Below are 16,676 nucleotides of genomic sequence, written 5' to 3'. Positions count from 1 at the left end.
AGATGACATGGCTGATTGGTTGACCTAGAAGTTGAAAAGGATGAAACTCTTGCAGTGGGTGACCAAGGAAATGGATAAGTGGTCCTTTGTTGATCATTCTGGAGTGACAGGGTGAGAGTGTGAGATTTTCCAGCAATGAAGGACATGTTCCATTTTTCAGACCAGAGTCTAATAGTTGCCAGATACTCAGAGAGAGAGAGAGAGACATTCGGCTGCTGTCGGCCTATCAGAGGGATGGGGTTCTGTACAGGGTGGCCTGAAAGTTCTTCACCCCTCCCCAGTAAATCCTTCCTTCTTAAACTCTTGTAATATGTACAGTTTTTATTGTGCAGGTCCAACAATAATTAATCAGTCATTGTAATTGTGTTATGGTGGGCAGGAGGAGTACAGTGACTTCCAGGCCACTCGTTATAATGCAATGAGTTCGTATTCTGAAAAAAGAAGAAAGGTGATGAATATAGATGAGAAATAAGAATGGGCCCAGAACTGCCTTGAAGAACTCCCGCCTCCACCAAGAGAGGGGAGGATCCATTCATGGAAACGCGTTGACTGCATAAGTGGCGGAATTCAGAAACCCAGGAATGAAGGTGTTTTATTCCATAACGGGGAGCCTGGCAAGCAAAGCAGAATTCCAGACTTTGTCAAATGCCCGAGTTATGTCGAGCGAGATGGTTCTAACTTCTTGTTTGAGATTGAGAACCTCCAACCATTGCTGAGAGAGGAGCAGCAGTACGTCCAGAGGTGAGTGATCGGGACGGAATCCAAACCGACGGTCAAAGATCAGAGTTGAGTGATCGGGACGGAATCCAAACCGACGGTTAGAGATCAGAGGGCAGTGATCGGGACGGAATCAAAACCGATGGTCAAAGATCAGAGTTGAGTGATCGGGACGGAATCCAAACCGACGGTTAGAGATCAGAGTTGAGTGATCGGGACGGAATCCAAACCGATGGTCAGAGATCAGAGTTGAGTGATCGGAACGAAATCAAAACCGATGGTCAGAGATGTGAGTTGAGTGATCGGGACGGATTCAAAACCGACGGTCAGAGATCAGAGTTGAGTGATCGGGACGGAATCAAAACCGACGGTTAGAGATCAGAGTTGAGTGATCGGGACGGAATCCAAACTGACCTTCAGAGATCAGGGTTAAGTGATCGGGACAGAATCTAAACCGACGGTCAGAGATCAGGGTTAAGTGATCGGGACGGAATCCAAACCGACGGTCAGAGATCAGAGTTAAGTGATCGGGACAGAATCCAAACCGACGGTCAAAGATCAGAGTTGAGTGATCAGGACGGAATCAAAACCGACGGTTAGAGATCAGAGGGCAGTGATCGGGACGGAATCCAAACCGACGATCAAAGATCAGAGATGAGTGATCGGGACGGAATCTAAACCGACGGTCAGAGATCAGGGTTAAGTGATCGGGACGGAATCCAAACCGACGGTCAGAGATCAGAGTTGAGTGATCGGGATGGAATCCAAAACGACGGTCAGAGATCAGAGTTAAGTGATCGGGACAGAATCCAAACTGAAGGTCAAAGATCAGAGTTGAGTGATCGGGACGGAATCCAAACCCACGGTCAAGGATCAGGGTTAATTGATCGGGACAGGATCCAAACGGACGGTCAGAGATCACAGTTGAGTGATTGGGACAGAATCCAAACTGACGGTCAATGATCAGAGTTGAGTGATCGGGACGGAATCCAAACCGACGGTCAAAGTTCAGAGTTGAGTGATCGGGACGGAATCCAAACCGGCGGTCAAAGATCAGAGGTGAGTGATCGGGACGGAATCTAAACCGACGGTCAGAGATCAGAGGTGAGTGATCGGGACGGAATCTAAACCGACGGTCAGAGATTAGGCTGTTTGAAAACAGGAACGACTTGACATCAGAAGCCTTGATGGATTCCATGAGTTTGCTTGTAAATGGAAGTAATATCACTGGCCTAGAGTTGGGTAGGGTCTGTTTTTGCAGCTTTGTTGAGAATAAGAATGATGTTTTCTGAATTCCATGCAAAGGGGAGGAAGCCACAGGACAGACTCAATATGGCGGATTTCTTTTTTTAATTGAAATTCACCCTAAACAAGGCCGAGAGACACTAAATGTGAGGGGTTACAGAGAAAAAGAAGAGGGAAAACTGTCAAAACCTTCACCTGCTCGTGAAACAAGGAAACCACTTCACAGGATCAATGTGCACGACAGGGTAGCTAGGCCAGGCGGAAAAAAAATGTTCCTACAACAGGGAAGCAAGCACGGCAGAGCAGGATGTGATAGCATGACCACTGATGTCATCTGGGCCCATCGCAGAAGCAGGGTCAAGGCCTGACAGAACTGTCTACATTCTCTGGTGAGGACAGAATCCTGCAGACAGTGAGTACGAGGGGGGTAAAGATGGGAAAAGAGCGGGAGGGGTCAGGTATATGAGATTTGGAGGCAAACACAGACTTTAGACATTCAGTCTCATCTCAGGTAGAGTCTGTAGTAGAGATGTTTGAGGTGATGGACAGATCGTAGGAGGGCATACACCAGAAAGACTAACTTACCGCACTTCTTTTTATGCTGTTTGGAAATAAATCTTTGGAATAGTTCTTTTTATGGTGCTTCTTTTTTATTGATGGTGGACCATGTGCAACCTGCAGATATCTGGAGGGAACAAGGCATGGAAATAGCAAAGGGTGCACGAGAGAAAGGAGGCGGTAGAAGACAAAGAGACCACCAACCTGTCTGCGATGGGAAACTGATAGATCCATAGACTCAGCTTCATCGCGGGAGAATCCAATAATATTGAAGGCCTTGGTCACCACGACGTCAAGCTGAGCAACATGTGACGCAGGGGAGCCAGCACAGTTTTCCAGTAGTTCTCCATCAAATGACGAATGGAGGTCTTGAAGGTGGATAGGAGTTCATGTATGCCAAGGAAGGACTCTGTATGACAGACAATGCCCGGTCGGCGACTGGCTTTGGAGGGCAATTTTGAAATGTGCTTTGCCCAAGAAAGATCATGGCTGATAGTGAGACCCAGAAGTTTCAATGAATGAACATCCTCAAGAGGATTATTAAGAGTGGAGAGGAGGGTTTGCCAGACGTTCATTTTGGAGAGAGATTGGGCGAGTGTGAGATTTGTTCAGATTGAAAGACATATCCCATGTACAGACTTGGCATTTAATATGGAATTTTTTTTTTTTCTTGACTTGGGTTTACTTTCTTAACTCAGTATATCAATCTGGTGAGTTTCTTTTACACTTTAGTGATTTATTTGTTAAAAGAACCATGTCACTGATTGTCTGTCGCAGCAAGAAGTCAACAACAGGATTATATCACAGGTGGCGTGGCAAAATGTACGGGCAGGTGCATTTGACGATTGGCTTCACAGTCGGGTATACAAGGGTTGTTGCGTTCTGTATTAGTGGAAAACAACTGCTGCACGTCTCCAAAGGTTATTGCCGCTTCCTCTGGAGATGGTCCGTCAACTCGACAATGCTGTTTGTCATGGAGTGGTGGCTTTACGAAATTACAGCATGAAAGAGCGTGCTATTGCTCGGCAGTATGGCATCACTCAAGGTCAGGTGTCAAAGATCCTGAAACGAAATGCTCAGAGGGGTATCCCTACTCCAATACCGAGGCCAGGATGTCCCCGCAGAACCACAAGGAGGGATGATCGCCAGCTGCACCAGTTAGTCCGCAATGGCCGTACCAAGTCAGCTAATTGGCTTAGGGTTGAGTGACAGCAACTGACAAATGTGCCTGTATCCAGAAGGCGAGTCAACCAACGACTGGTTCAAGCAGGCAATCGTGCCAGGCGTCCCCTGAGAAAGCCACACCTGACCAGACAACACTGCCAGCGCCGATTGCAGTGGGCCAGAGAGCACCGTCAATGGCAGCCGGGACACTGGAATCATGTGATCTTCAGTGACGAGTCTAGATTTCTGGTCTATCGTCAAGATGGCCGCGTCCGAGTGCGCAGACAAGTGCATGAAGCCTACAACAAAGATTGTATAGTGCCAAGAGTCCAAGCTGGAGGTGGTGGGGTGACCGTTTGGGCTGCTTTTCATGCAGGGGGCAAAACTGACCTGGTTGTTCTGAATGGAAACCTGAACCAGTTCAAGTGCAGGGCCCTTCTGGAAGAAACATTGCTTCCATTTGCTCGTGCAGCCTTTCGAGGAAACTTTGTCTTCCAAGATGACAATGCACGGCCTCATCGTGCTCGCATGATCCAACACTTTCTTGCTGACCGTGGTGTAGAGCATATGGAGTGGCCTGCCATGTCCCCGGATATGAATCCGATAGAGAACCTGTGGGCAGAATTAACGCGTCAAATCGACCACTTGGACCAGCAGCCGACCTCTGTGCGTGAATTGCAGCAGGCTATTGTCACTGCATGGCAAGCGATTCCTGTCCAAACCTTGACAAATCTCGTGAACAGCATGCCTCAACGTGTACGTGCTCTCCTGAATGCTCGTGGGGGTTACACGAAGTACTGAACTGTAATTTTACTGTCCGTAATCCCAGTCGTAATTTAACTTTTGTTTTTGTTAAAAAAGAATTTGGCTAATGTGCAAAACAAAGAGATTCTTCTGGAAAACGTACAGAAGTTTAACACAGTACTGTCCATGAATTGAGTTCGATATCAGTTTACATCACTTTCAAGGATCAATTTATTTGCTTCGAAATGTCAAATGTGGTTTTTGTTTCTTTTAAAGGTCACATTAACAAAATCTCGAATAATTTCAACATAATTCCAATGAACTTTTGGTTCTAAGACATCTTGAAAAGTAAGTTCACTCCCACAAAAAAAATATTCCATATTAAATGCCAAGTCTGTATTTGACCATCTGGGGATTCTATCATGGTCTGAAAATAGGGAAGAGGTTTCGGCCTGCCTGCCTGAAGGATGTCACGGCAGAAGGTGAAGTCATCAGCAAATAGATAAAGGGGACTTCCCAGAGAGTCAGAGATCATTGAGCTGATCCTATTAAGAATATGACTGATCCTATTCAACATATGAATCCAACATAAATTCCACATTTCCACAAATTTCCCATTAATTCCCAGTCACCTTTAAGGTTTCGCTCTTTTACGTAAAGGAAATACTCCAGAAACAAGAGCACATCGTGCGTGACAGGTTACTCCTCTTTTTTTTGGCCATTTTCAGCCTTTTTCATACATTTTACGCTGCACTTAAAGATCCAATTGGTATTCTGCAAGTTTGCTAAAAATAAAGAAAGCTCAGCTCCAAGCATCTGGCTCAAGCAAACTCATTTGCATTTCGCAAACGCTGGTGGCAGCTGTTGACGAGAGAGCCGAGAAAAGCAAATAATGTGTTTGCTTGGTGTATCCAGCATGAACACGTAGCACATGTGATAATGCTGAGAAAACTTACGATGGGATGAATGACAGCCTGAAAAACAATAATTACAAACATGAGTGCACCTTGCAAGATGCCCCACTCCGATAATGCGTCATGGAGGTAGAAAGCAGCCTCTGCATGTGCCGCACATACCTGAACCCTTCCCAAGAAACTCCATAAGGTGACACATGTTGACAAAAGTCACATGTCGCACATACCTGACCCTTCCCAAGAAACTCCATAAGGTGACATATGTTGACAAAAGTTGCATGTCGCACATACCTGAACCCTTCCCAAGAAACTCCATAAGGTGACACATGTTGAGAAAAGTCATTTACATACTTTACCATGGCATTAGTGCTTGTACTTAGATAACGCCAAGATAGTAATTATCGGTACATATCGGTATGTGTATGTCTGCATATGTGCGTGCGTGCGTGCGTGCGTGCGTGTGTGTGACCCACTCCCCTCCCCACCCCCCGGTGTGTGTGTGACTGGGTTTTTTTTATAGAGGGCAGTCCGGTTTTCTAGAGGGCAGTCCGGTTTTCTAGAGGACAGTCCGGTTTTCTAGAGGACAGTCCGGTTTTCTAGAGGACAGTCCGGTTTTCTAGAGGACAGTCCGGTTTTCTAGAGGACAGTCCGGTTTTATAGAGGACAGTCCGGTTTTATAGAGGACAGTCCGGTTTTATAGAGGACAGTCCGGTTTTATAGAGGACAGTCCGGTTTTATAGAGGACAGTCCGGTTTTATAGAGGACAGTCCGGTTTTATAGAGGACAGTCCGGTTTTATAGAGGACAGTCCGGTTTTATAGAGGACAGTCCGGTTTTATAGAGGACAGTCCGGTTTTATAGAGGACAGTCCGGTTTTATAGAGGACAGTCCGGTTTTATAGAGGACAGTCCGGTTTTATAGAGGACAGTCCGGTTTTATAGAGGACAGTCCGGTTTTATAGAGGACAGTCCGGTTTTATAGAGGACAGTCCGGTTTTATAGAGGACAGTCCGGTTTTATAGAGGACAGTCCGGTTTTATAGAGGACAGTCCGGTTTTATAGAGGACAGTCCGGTTTTATAGAGGACAGTCCGGTTTTATAGAGGACAGTCCGGTTTTATAGAGGACAGTCCGGTTTTATAGAGGACAGTCCGGTTTTATAGAGGACAGTCCGGTTTTATAGAGGACAGTCCGGTTTTATAGAGGACAGTCCGGTTTTATAGAGGACAGTCCGGTTTTATAGAGGACAGTCCGGTTTTATAGAGGACAGTCCGGTTTTATAGAGGACAGTCCGGTTTTATAGAGGACAGTCCGGTTTTATAGAGGACAGTCCGGTTTTATAGAGGACAGTCCGGTTTTATAGAGGACAGTCCGGTTTTATAGAGGACAGTCCGGTTTTATAGAGGACAGTCCGGTTTTATAGAGGACAGTCCGGTTTTATAGAGGACAGTCCGGTTTTATAGAGGACAGTCCGGTTTTATAGAGGACAGTCCGGTTTTATAGAGGACAGTCCGGTTTTATAGAGGACAGTCCGGTTTTATAGAGGACAGTCCGGTTTTATAGAGGACAGTCCGGTTTTATAGAGGACAGTCCGGTTTTATAGAGGACAGTCCGGTTTTATAGAGGACAGTCCGGTTTTATAGAGGACAGTCCGGTTTTATAGAGGACAGTCCGGTTTTTTTTTTTTTTTTTTTTTTTTTTTTTTTTTTGTATACAATATCGAGGCTCGTGAAAGAGCGAACATTAATCACATGAACACACAGAAAGACAAACCGACACATAAAACATATAACATAGGGAGCGGTAGACAAGATGGGGAGAGAGGGGGAAGGACACAAACACAACATTTGAGAGCAGGGACCGAGAGACATGGAGACATCGAGAGATCTGAGAGAGGGCGAGGGCTTTGGGGGGGGGGGGGGCGTGGGAAGGGGGCAGTGGGAGAGGTATAAAACATATGGACACTGCCAGGACTTCCAGGAAAGAAGTTGGAATTTCAAACAAGGTGGATCTGGGGTGAATTAGCGGGGGTAGAAAAGATCAAGGTTTTGGATGGGGGAAGATAAGAGATGGTGGTGAACAGCTGTTTTCAAGACCTGGAGGGAGGAGTGGGATTGAAGGGAGTGAGGGAGTTTGTTCCAGAGGCGGGAGAAAAGAGGAATGAAAGAGTGAAGGTGAGCGGAGAGCCGAGATTTCGGCAGTTTAACTGTAATGTCCTTTTATAGAGGACAGCCCGGTTTTATAGCGGACAGTCCGGTTTTATAGAGGACAGCCCGGTTTTATAGCGGATAGTCTGGTTTTATAGAGGACAGCTCGGTTTTATAGCGGATAGTCTGGTTGTATAGAGGACCGTCCAGTTTTATAGCGGATAGTCTGGTTGTATAGAGGACCGTCCGGTTTTACAGAGAATGGTCCAGTCTGTTACAGAGAATGGTCCAGTCACACACTGAGAACAATCAATTCGCCGACTGGACGGTGTACAAAAACCGTGCGTGATGAACCAAATATTTCAAATTTTGATTCATCGGTCCATATACATTATACAGTCACGTGAAAAAGTAAGTACACCCCATGTAAAGTTTGGACTTTTTCAACATATTTCAACATACAGCTATTTGATCTTCATTTCAACAATATTCATAGATAAAGGTGATGTAATATAACAAATATCATGAAACATTTACATTTTGTAGTCCATTGCATAATTTAAATAAACATAAATGCAAATTTCGCATGTGGAAAAAGTAAGTACACCCTTGGCTCTTATAGGTGGTATTGCCCCCTTTGGCAGAAACAACCTCAAGTAGGCGTTTCTTATAACTGTCTACCAGTCTCTGACATCGACTGGGAGAAATTTTTGCGCACTCCTCCATGCAGAATTCATTCAGCTGTGCGATGTTTGAGGGATTTCTTGCATGCACAGCTCGTTTCAAATCCCCCCACAACATCTCGAAGGGATTTTGATCCGGGCTTTGACTTGGCCATTCCAGAACCCTCCATTTCTCTCTTTTCAGCCATTCCTTGGTGGATTTACTGGTATGTTTAGGGTCATTGTCATGTTGCAAGGTCCACCTCCGGTTGAGCTTCAACTTTCCGACAGATAGCCTCACATTATCCTCAAGCACCCTCTGGTACAATAAAAAAATTCATAGTGGATTATATGATGGTGAGCTGCCCAGGCCCTGATGCAGCAAAGCTGCCCCAAATCATAATATTTCCATCACCATGCTTTACAGTTGGTATCAGGTTCTTGTGGTCAAATGCTGTCTTTGGTTTTCGCCAAACATGTCTTCTGGTACTGTGGCCAAATAGCTCTACCTTTGACTCATCTGTCCAGAGCACATTGTTCCAGAAGTGCTGGTCTTTGCGTTGGTGTTCATTGGCAAACTTGAGTCTTGCCCTGATGTTCTTTCTGGACAGCAAAGGTTTCCTCCTGGCACACCTCCCATGTAGATCAAATTCGTGCAGCCTCTTTCTCATGGTAGACTCGTGCACTTTGACATCAACAGTGGCAAGAGCTACCTGTAGGTCCCGTGATGACATTCTGGGGCTCTTAGAGACTTCTTTCAGCATCTTGCGGTCTGCTCTCGGGCTGAACTTGCTGGGGTGGCCTTGCCTGAACAAGTTGGCAGTTGTTTGGAATCTTCTCCACTTGTAGATGATCTTCCAGACAGTCGAATGATTTATTTCAAATTGTTTGGAGATCTTTTTAAATCCCTTCCCAGACTCATAGGCATCTATAACCTTCTTTCTGAAGGCCTCAGAGAGCTCTTTTCATCTAGGCATGGTGACGCCGCACACTTCAACAACAAAGAGCAAACCAAACTAAATGTCTGAGGTTTAAATAAGACGGGTTCCTCCAAGATCCTCTATAACGATGTTCTAATCATTTGAACCAGAGCTGGTGCACCTGATTCTAATTTTAGGTATTTGAAGCAGTGATAAATGTGGGGGTGTACTTCCTTTTTCCACATGCGAAATTTGCATTTATGTTTATTTAAATTATACAATGGACTACAAAATGTAAATGTTTTGTGATATTTGTTATATTATATCACCTTTATCTATCAATATTGTTGAAATGAAGATCAAATAGCTGTATGTTGAAATATGTTGAAAAAGTCAAAACCTTACATGGGGTGTACTTACTTTTTCACGTGACTGTAGGATTTTCTTCCAGTCTTCAGGTGTCCACTGGCGGTGCTTCGTGGCCCAGCCTCTTTTTCTTATTTTGCCATCTTAGCAATGGCTTTCTTACGGCCACTCGACCTGTCAAACCTGCAGCTCGAAGTCTTCTCTTCACAGTTGAAACTGAGACTTGCTTACTTCGACCAGTGTTAAGCTGTGCTTGAAGCTGTTGTCCTGAGCTGCCTATCACGCAAGCTGTTGACTCTCAGAAACTTGTCTTCTGATTCTGTTGTGGCTTCGGGTCTGCCAGACCTCTTCCTGTCAGAGTTTCCTCCAGTTTCCAATATACTACTTCCTGCAGTGCAATATTGTTCAATTAATGCTTCCCTGGGTGCAATAACAGTCTGTTCCAATACTGCTTTTATACAGACAGGAGGTTTGTTAACAAGTAATCAGCAGAGGTTGGGACACCTGTAGGAATTGTTTGCATCAACTTTCAAGGCTTAATTCACTTACATTGCTGCAGAACAGCTGTAAGTTGTTAACCCATTACTTGTTACCTGAAGAAGGCCTTTTTTTTAGAATATAACTGTGCAATTTACATTATTTTCCTGTTTTTGCTAACCTAAACTTTTTTTAACCTCAAGCAGTTTACTGCTTACCTTTGTACCATTTCAGATTATTCACTGGACTTGAATTGCATAAAATTCAATAAAAACTGAAAAAATTGAGGTTTTCTAAAACTTTTGACCGGTAGTGTGTATATATTATTTATATATATATATATATAAATTATATATATATATATATTATATATATTATATATATATATATATATATATATATATATATATATATATATATATATATATATATATATATACACTGTATATATATATATACTGTATATATATATATATATATATATATATATATTATATATATTTTTTATATATATATATATATATATATATATATATATATATATATATTATATATATATATTTTATATATATATATATATATATATTAGGGTGGTGCTCAAAATAATTTATTTAAAATATTTACTGGGACATGGCTTTATGTTGTTCCTTTTGTTCCAAAATGAAAAGACACCAAATATGAAAGCATTCTGATTTTATTTAGGGGTGCCACATCAGCCTTCAAACTAAAGGTGTCTACAAAACTTTTCTATATATGGATCGAAAGCAAAACCAGAAGTTTGTTTTATGAAAATCCACCCTCCACTCACTTTCTTTGTATTCTAGCAAACACAAGTTACAATAGCTGCACAAATAGCACTATATTGCTATGAAAACTCAAATTCAATGATAACAATCCAAATGTTCAGTTCATAAAATGAAGAGACACCATATCACATAATATTAAAAAACCCAAATATAATGAGAAATGTAACTCCTATTTCTGGGCCTGTTTCACCACTGTTGCCTTCTTGGCATTGGGGTACATCTTCCTGTGAGCAGCAACAACTTGGACCAGAGCTTGCTTTTGCTCTTCATCCTTTGTAAGGAGCTTATTGTAGTCTTGTATCAATGCGACACCCCTTTCTGCCCTGTCGTTCACCACGACTAAGCCACTGGCGGCTTTCTTTGCTTCCTGAAAGCTGGTTTATTGCTCCCATGAACCAGGATCCTTATCCATCCAATCAGTTGGGGTCCCTAGGATGCTGAAGAAATGCTTGGTGTGTTTTGTTATGAGGCCAGCGATTGACAGGGCGGTTCCTCGTTTGATAGCTGGTCTCTTTGGAGAGGGGTTTTCGCCGTCATTTTTCAATGCTTCAATCATATTGATCTTGCTTTCTTTGTCAATTCTGGTGTCAAAGAATGCAAATGCCACTAGTACTGGGCTCATGTACCACGTGTGGCGGCCAAGTGCCTTCAAGGCTGCCTGAGCCATCTTCTGATTGATTTGTTCAAACTTTTCCAACTTCTTGAAGAGGTTAATGTCATTCAGGGGAGCCTCAATAGCTTGTGGAGCCCGAAACCAAGCCTGTACATACACAAGGCAGACAAAAATGTTGAAGGCTCGGAGTTCTCTCGCCTCTCGAAGTGTCAAGTGGAACTCTGACCGAAACATGAACACCTGTAGTGAATATAGTGCTTTTGCCATCCATCTGGCTCTGTGCATTGCTCCTGGAGCCATGATCCGGATTCCATGAGGTGGGATTCCTCCCATGTAGATGACAGTCAGTTCTAGGAGTTCACGATAATCATCTCGTGGCTGCTGATCTTTCAAACACACAAGAACGTTTTTGCTTCCAACACAGTGTCTACAGATCCCATTGAAGCCTTCCTCTCTGATAATTGATCGTGAAGAAACTTCCTGTCCTCGGGGTTGGTGATTATGGCCTCCGAATCCGCATGCCTAAGATCAAACGTCTTCTCCAAGGAGGCCTTGAAGGATGCTTCCTTTTTCTCTTGGGTCGCACCACCCCGCTTTGCACCTTTTTGGAGGCTCCTCCATTCTTCATATAGCCTCTCCAAACGATGGATGCAGTGCTGCTTCGTCGTTGTAGGTAGGTGAGCTTTTTCCCAGAACTTCACAACCTCTTCAATGGTGAGGGTTGCACTCTCCCGGGCAGTGCGATTCTCCTTCTTCAGGTGATGGAAAAACAGGACAAGAGATTGATGCACAGTCGGGAGCTTGGCACCTTTGATGGCATCTCCAGAAGTGGACCCAATGAGATACACATTATCCTGAGCCCGAGTTTTCAATGAAACACTGGTACTAGCACATGCCATATCTGAAAAATAGGCAAGAATGTGGGTAAAATCCTGTTAATACTTACTCCACAGGGTCACTCTCTAAGTCACTCTCTACAAAAGAGCCACAGTCAATAAGTTAGGCCTACATATTACACACTAAAAAAGCGTACCCCTGACCCCGGGAACCTGTACAAAACATGCATGAAAATTGCCCAGATAGTGATCATAGGAAGTCTCAAAACTGTATGTATAATATATTGTATATATATAATGTATAATGTGTATTTATGTATATTTATTATTTAATGTATATTTACTATATATTTATTTTTAATATTATATTTAATGTATATATATAATTATGTATTTATTTTGTGTATATACAGCCCAAAAATTGGGAATTCCTATTTTTGCATGGGGGAAAATTCATCACTGATGTGGCACCCCTAAATATTATTGCATTCCACTCAAATTTGGTGTGGTGTCCTTTGACAACAAAAGGAACAAAAATGGACCATGTCCCGGAGAAAATCTGCATTTTGCTTTTTTGAAGCCCACCCTAATATATATATATTTTATATATATATATATATATATATATATATATATATATATATATATATATATATATATATATATATACATATATATATATATATAGCAGGAGTATCCGGCATTGCCCAGTGTCAATTTAGTTGTTTTTTTCCCCCCATTTTTGTAATTGGATAAAACACTTCTCGACATCTCCTGAGGAAAAGTTATATTTAATATCATAACAACATATACACACATATACACACAGAGACACACAGAGACACACACAATCACACACACACATAATCACATGCACACACACAATCACACACACACAATCACAATCACATCACACACCATCACACACACAGCATCACACACACACCATCACACACACACCATCACACACACCATCACACACACACCATCACACACACACCATCACACACACACACACCATCACACACACACCATCACACACACACACAATCACACACACAATCACAATCACACACAATCACATCACACACACACACCATCACACACACACCATCACACACACACCATCACACACACACCATCACACACACACCATCACACACACACCATCACACACACACCATCACACACACACCATCACACACACACCATCACACACACACCATCACACACACATAATCACACACACACACAATCACACACACACACAATCACACACACACACAATCACACACACACACACACCCACAATCACACACACCCACAATCACACACACACACAATCACACACACACACACACCCACAATCACACACACAATCACAATCACATAACACACCATCACATCACACACCATCACACACACACCATCACACACACACCATCACACACACACCATCACACACCATCACACACACACCATCACACACACACCATCACACACACACCATCACACACACACCATCACACACACACCATCACACACACCATCACACACACACCATCACACACACACCATCACACACACACCATCGCACACACACCATCACACACACACCATCACACACACACCATCACACACACATAATCACACACACACACACACAATCAATCACACACACACACACACAATCACACCATCACACACACACCATCACACACACACCATCACACACACACCATCACACACACACCATCACGCACACACCATCACACACACACCATCACACACACACCATCACACACACACACACACACACAATCACATCACACACACACACCATCACACACACACCATCACACACACACCATCACACACACACCATCACACACACACCATCACACACACACCATCACACACATAATCACACACACACACACAATCAATCACACACACACACACAATCACACACACACCCACAATCACACCCACACACCATCACACACACACACCCACAATCACACACACACACACACACACACACACAATCACACACACACACAATCACACACACACACACAATCACACACACACACACACACAATCACACACAATCACAATCACAAACATTCACAATCACACACAAATACATCACACACAATCACATCACACACACACCCACAATCACACACACACACCCACAATCACACACACACACCCACAATCACCCACACACACCCACAATCACACACACACCCACAATCACACACACACCCACAATCACACACACACCCACAATCACACACACACCCACAATCACACCCACACCCACAATCACACACACACACACCCACAATCACACACACACACACACACCCACAATCACACACACACACCCACAATCATACACACAATCACACACACACAATCACACGCACACAATCACACACGCACACAATCACACACGCACAATCACACACACACAATCACCACGCCCACAATCACCACACACACACACATACACAATCACACACACACAATCACACACACACAATCACACACACACAATCACACACACACAATCACACACACACACACACACACACACACACACACACACACACACACACACAATCACACACACACTCACACACAATCACACACACATACAATCACACACACACAATCACACGCACACACACATTCACACGCGCACAATCACACGCACACAATCGCACGCCCACAATCGCACGCACACAATCGCACGCACACAATCGCACGCACACAATCGCACGCACACAATCGCACACGCACACAATCGCACACGCACACAATCGCACACACACAATCACACACACAATCACACACACACTCACACATGCACAATCTCACACATGCACAATCTCACACATGCACAATCTCACACATGCACAATCTCACACATGCACAATCTCACACATGCACAATCTCACACACACACACACACACACACACACACACACACACACACACACACACACACACACACACACACACACACACACACACACACACACACAATCACACGCACACACAATCACACACACAGCTCTCAGTATTGATGATATTTGAAAACTTCGCGGACCGATTATATTATGACAAAAGTTGCAGGGGAAGGTGCCTGAGGGACATGGGGCTTGGGGGAGGCGGAGGAGGGGAGGAGGAGAAGGTGCTTGAGGGGCATGGGGCTTGGTGGAGGAGGAGGGGAGGAGGGGAAGGTGCTTGAGGGGCATGGGGCTTGTGGGAGTAGCAGGGGAGGAAAGGTGTCTGAGGAGTATGGGGCTTGGCAGAGGAGGTGTGGAGGAGGGTTAGGTGCTTGAAGGGCATGGGGCTTGGGGGAGTAGGGGGAAGGAGGAGGGGAGGAGGGGACGGTGTTTGGGGAAGGGACGGTGCTGGTGGGGGCATGGTGCTGAGGGGGAACGGTGCTGGTAGGGACATGGTGCTTAGGGGGCATGGTTACCTCGTCCCGCAGGATGACCCAGACTAAGGTACACTAATCAATTTTGGATCCGAACCTTGAAAATACAGTTCCTGGTTCTTCTTACCTGCACTCTTCCAGGCTTCCAGCAGAGCCCGTTCGCAGTTCGCAGATCAAGGATGTCAGCACAGGTGTAAGGGATGCTACAAAACTAACTCCCGAGCTCACACTTCACTCCTCCAACCCCCGAGCTCACTCTTCGCTCCTCCAACCCCCGAGCTCACTCTTCGCTCCTCCAACCCCCGAGCTCACTCTTCGCTCCTCCAACCCCCGAGCTCACTCTTCGCTCCTCCAACCCCTGAGCTCACTCTTCGCTCCTCCAACCCCTGAGCTCACTCTTCGCTCCTCCAACCTCGAGCTCACACTTCGCTCCTCAAACCCCCGAGCTCACTTTTCGCTCCTCCAACCCCTGAACTCACTCTTCGCTCCTCCAACCCCTGAGCTCACTCTTCGTTCCTCCAACCCCTGAGCTCACTCTTCGCTCCTCCAACCCCCGAGCTCACTCTTCGCTCCTCCAACCCCTGAGCTCACTCTTCGCTCCTCCAACCCCTGAGCTCACTCTTCGCTCCTCCAACCCCCGAGCTCACTCTTCGCTCCTCCAATCCCGGAGCTCACTCTTCGCTCCTCCAATCCCGGAGCTCACTCTTCGCTCCTCCAACCCCTGAGCTCACTCTTCGCTCCTCCAACCTCTGAGCTCACTCTTCGCTCCTCCAACCCCCGAGCTCACTCTTCGCTCCTCCAACCCCTGAGCTCACTCTTCGCTCCTCCAACCCCTGAGCTCACTCTTCGCTCCTCCAACCCCCGAGCTCACTCTTCGCTCCTCCAACCCCTGAGCTCACTCTTCGCTCCTCCAACCCCCGAACTCACTCTTCGCTCCTCCAACCCCTGAGCTCACTCTTCGCTCCTCCAACCCCCGAGCTCACTCTTCGCTCCTCCAATCCCGGAGCTCACTCTTCGCTCCTCCACCCCCGAGCTCACTCTTCGCTCCTCCAA

At 45.0% G+C, this 16,676-nt stretch overlaps 1 protein-coding gene across 1 annotated transcript in view; it reads right to left on the bottom strand.

Annotated features, from left to right (window-relative positions):
* LOC137437283 (semaphorin-5A-like) overlaps nt 1–16,008 on the bottom strand; it is a 227,277-nt gene extending 211,269 nt beyond the window's left edge. The window contains exon 1 of the mRNA XM_078766389.1: nt 15,751–16,008. The gene's annotated coding sequence lies outside the window, so the exon portion shown is untranslated. The remainder of the gene's footprint in view (nt 1–15,750) is intronic.
* Between the last annotated feature and the right edge of the window lie 668 nt (nt 16,009–16,676).

Source organism: Myxine glutinosa, chromosome 12, assembly GCF_964187855.1.
Source record: "Myxine glutinosa chromosome 12, kmMyxGlut1.1, whole genome shotgun sequence".
NCBI classification, from domain to species: domain Eukaryota; kingdom Metazoa; phylum Chordata; class Myxini; order Myxiniformes; family Myxinidae; genus Myxine; species Myxine glutinosa.
The sequence above is the reverse complement of the archived record's forward strand: the minus strand, read 5'-3'. Positions and strand labels throughout refer to the sequence as shown.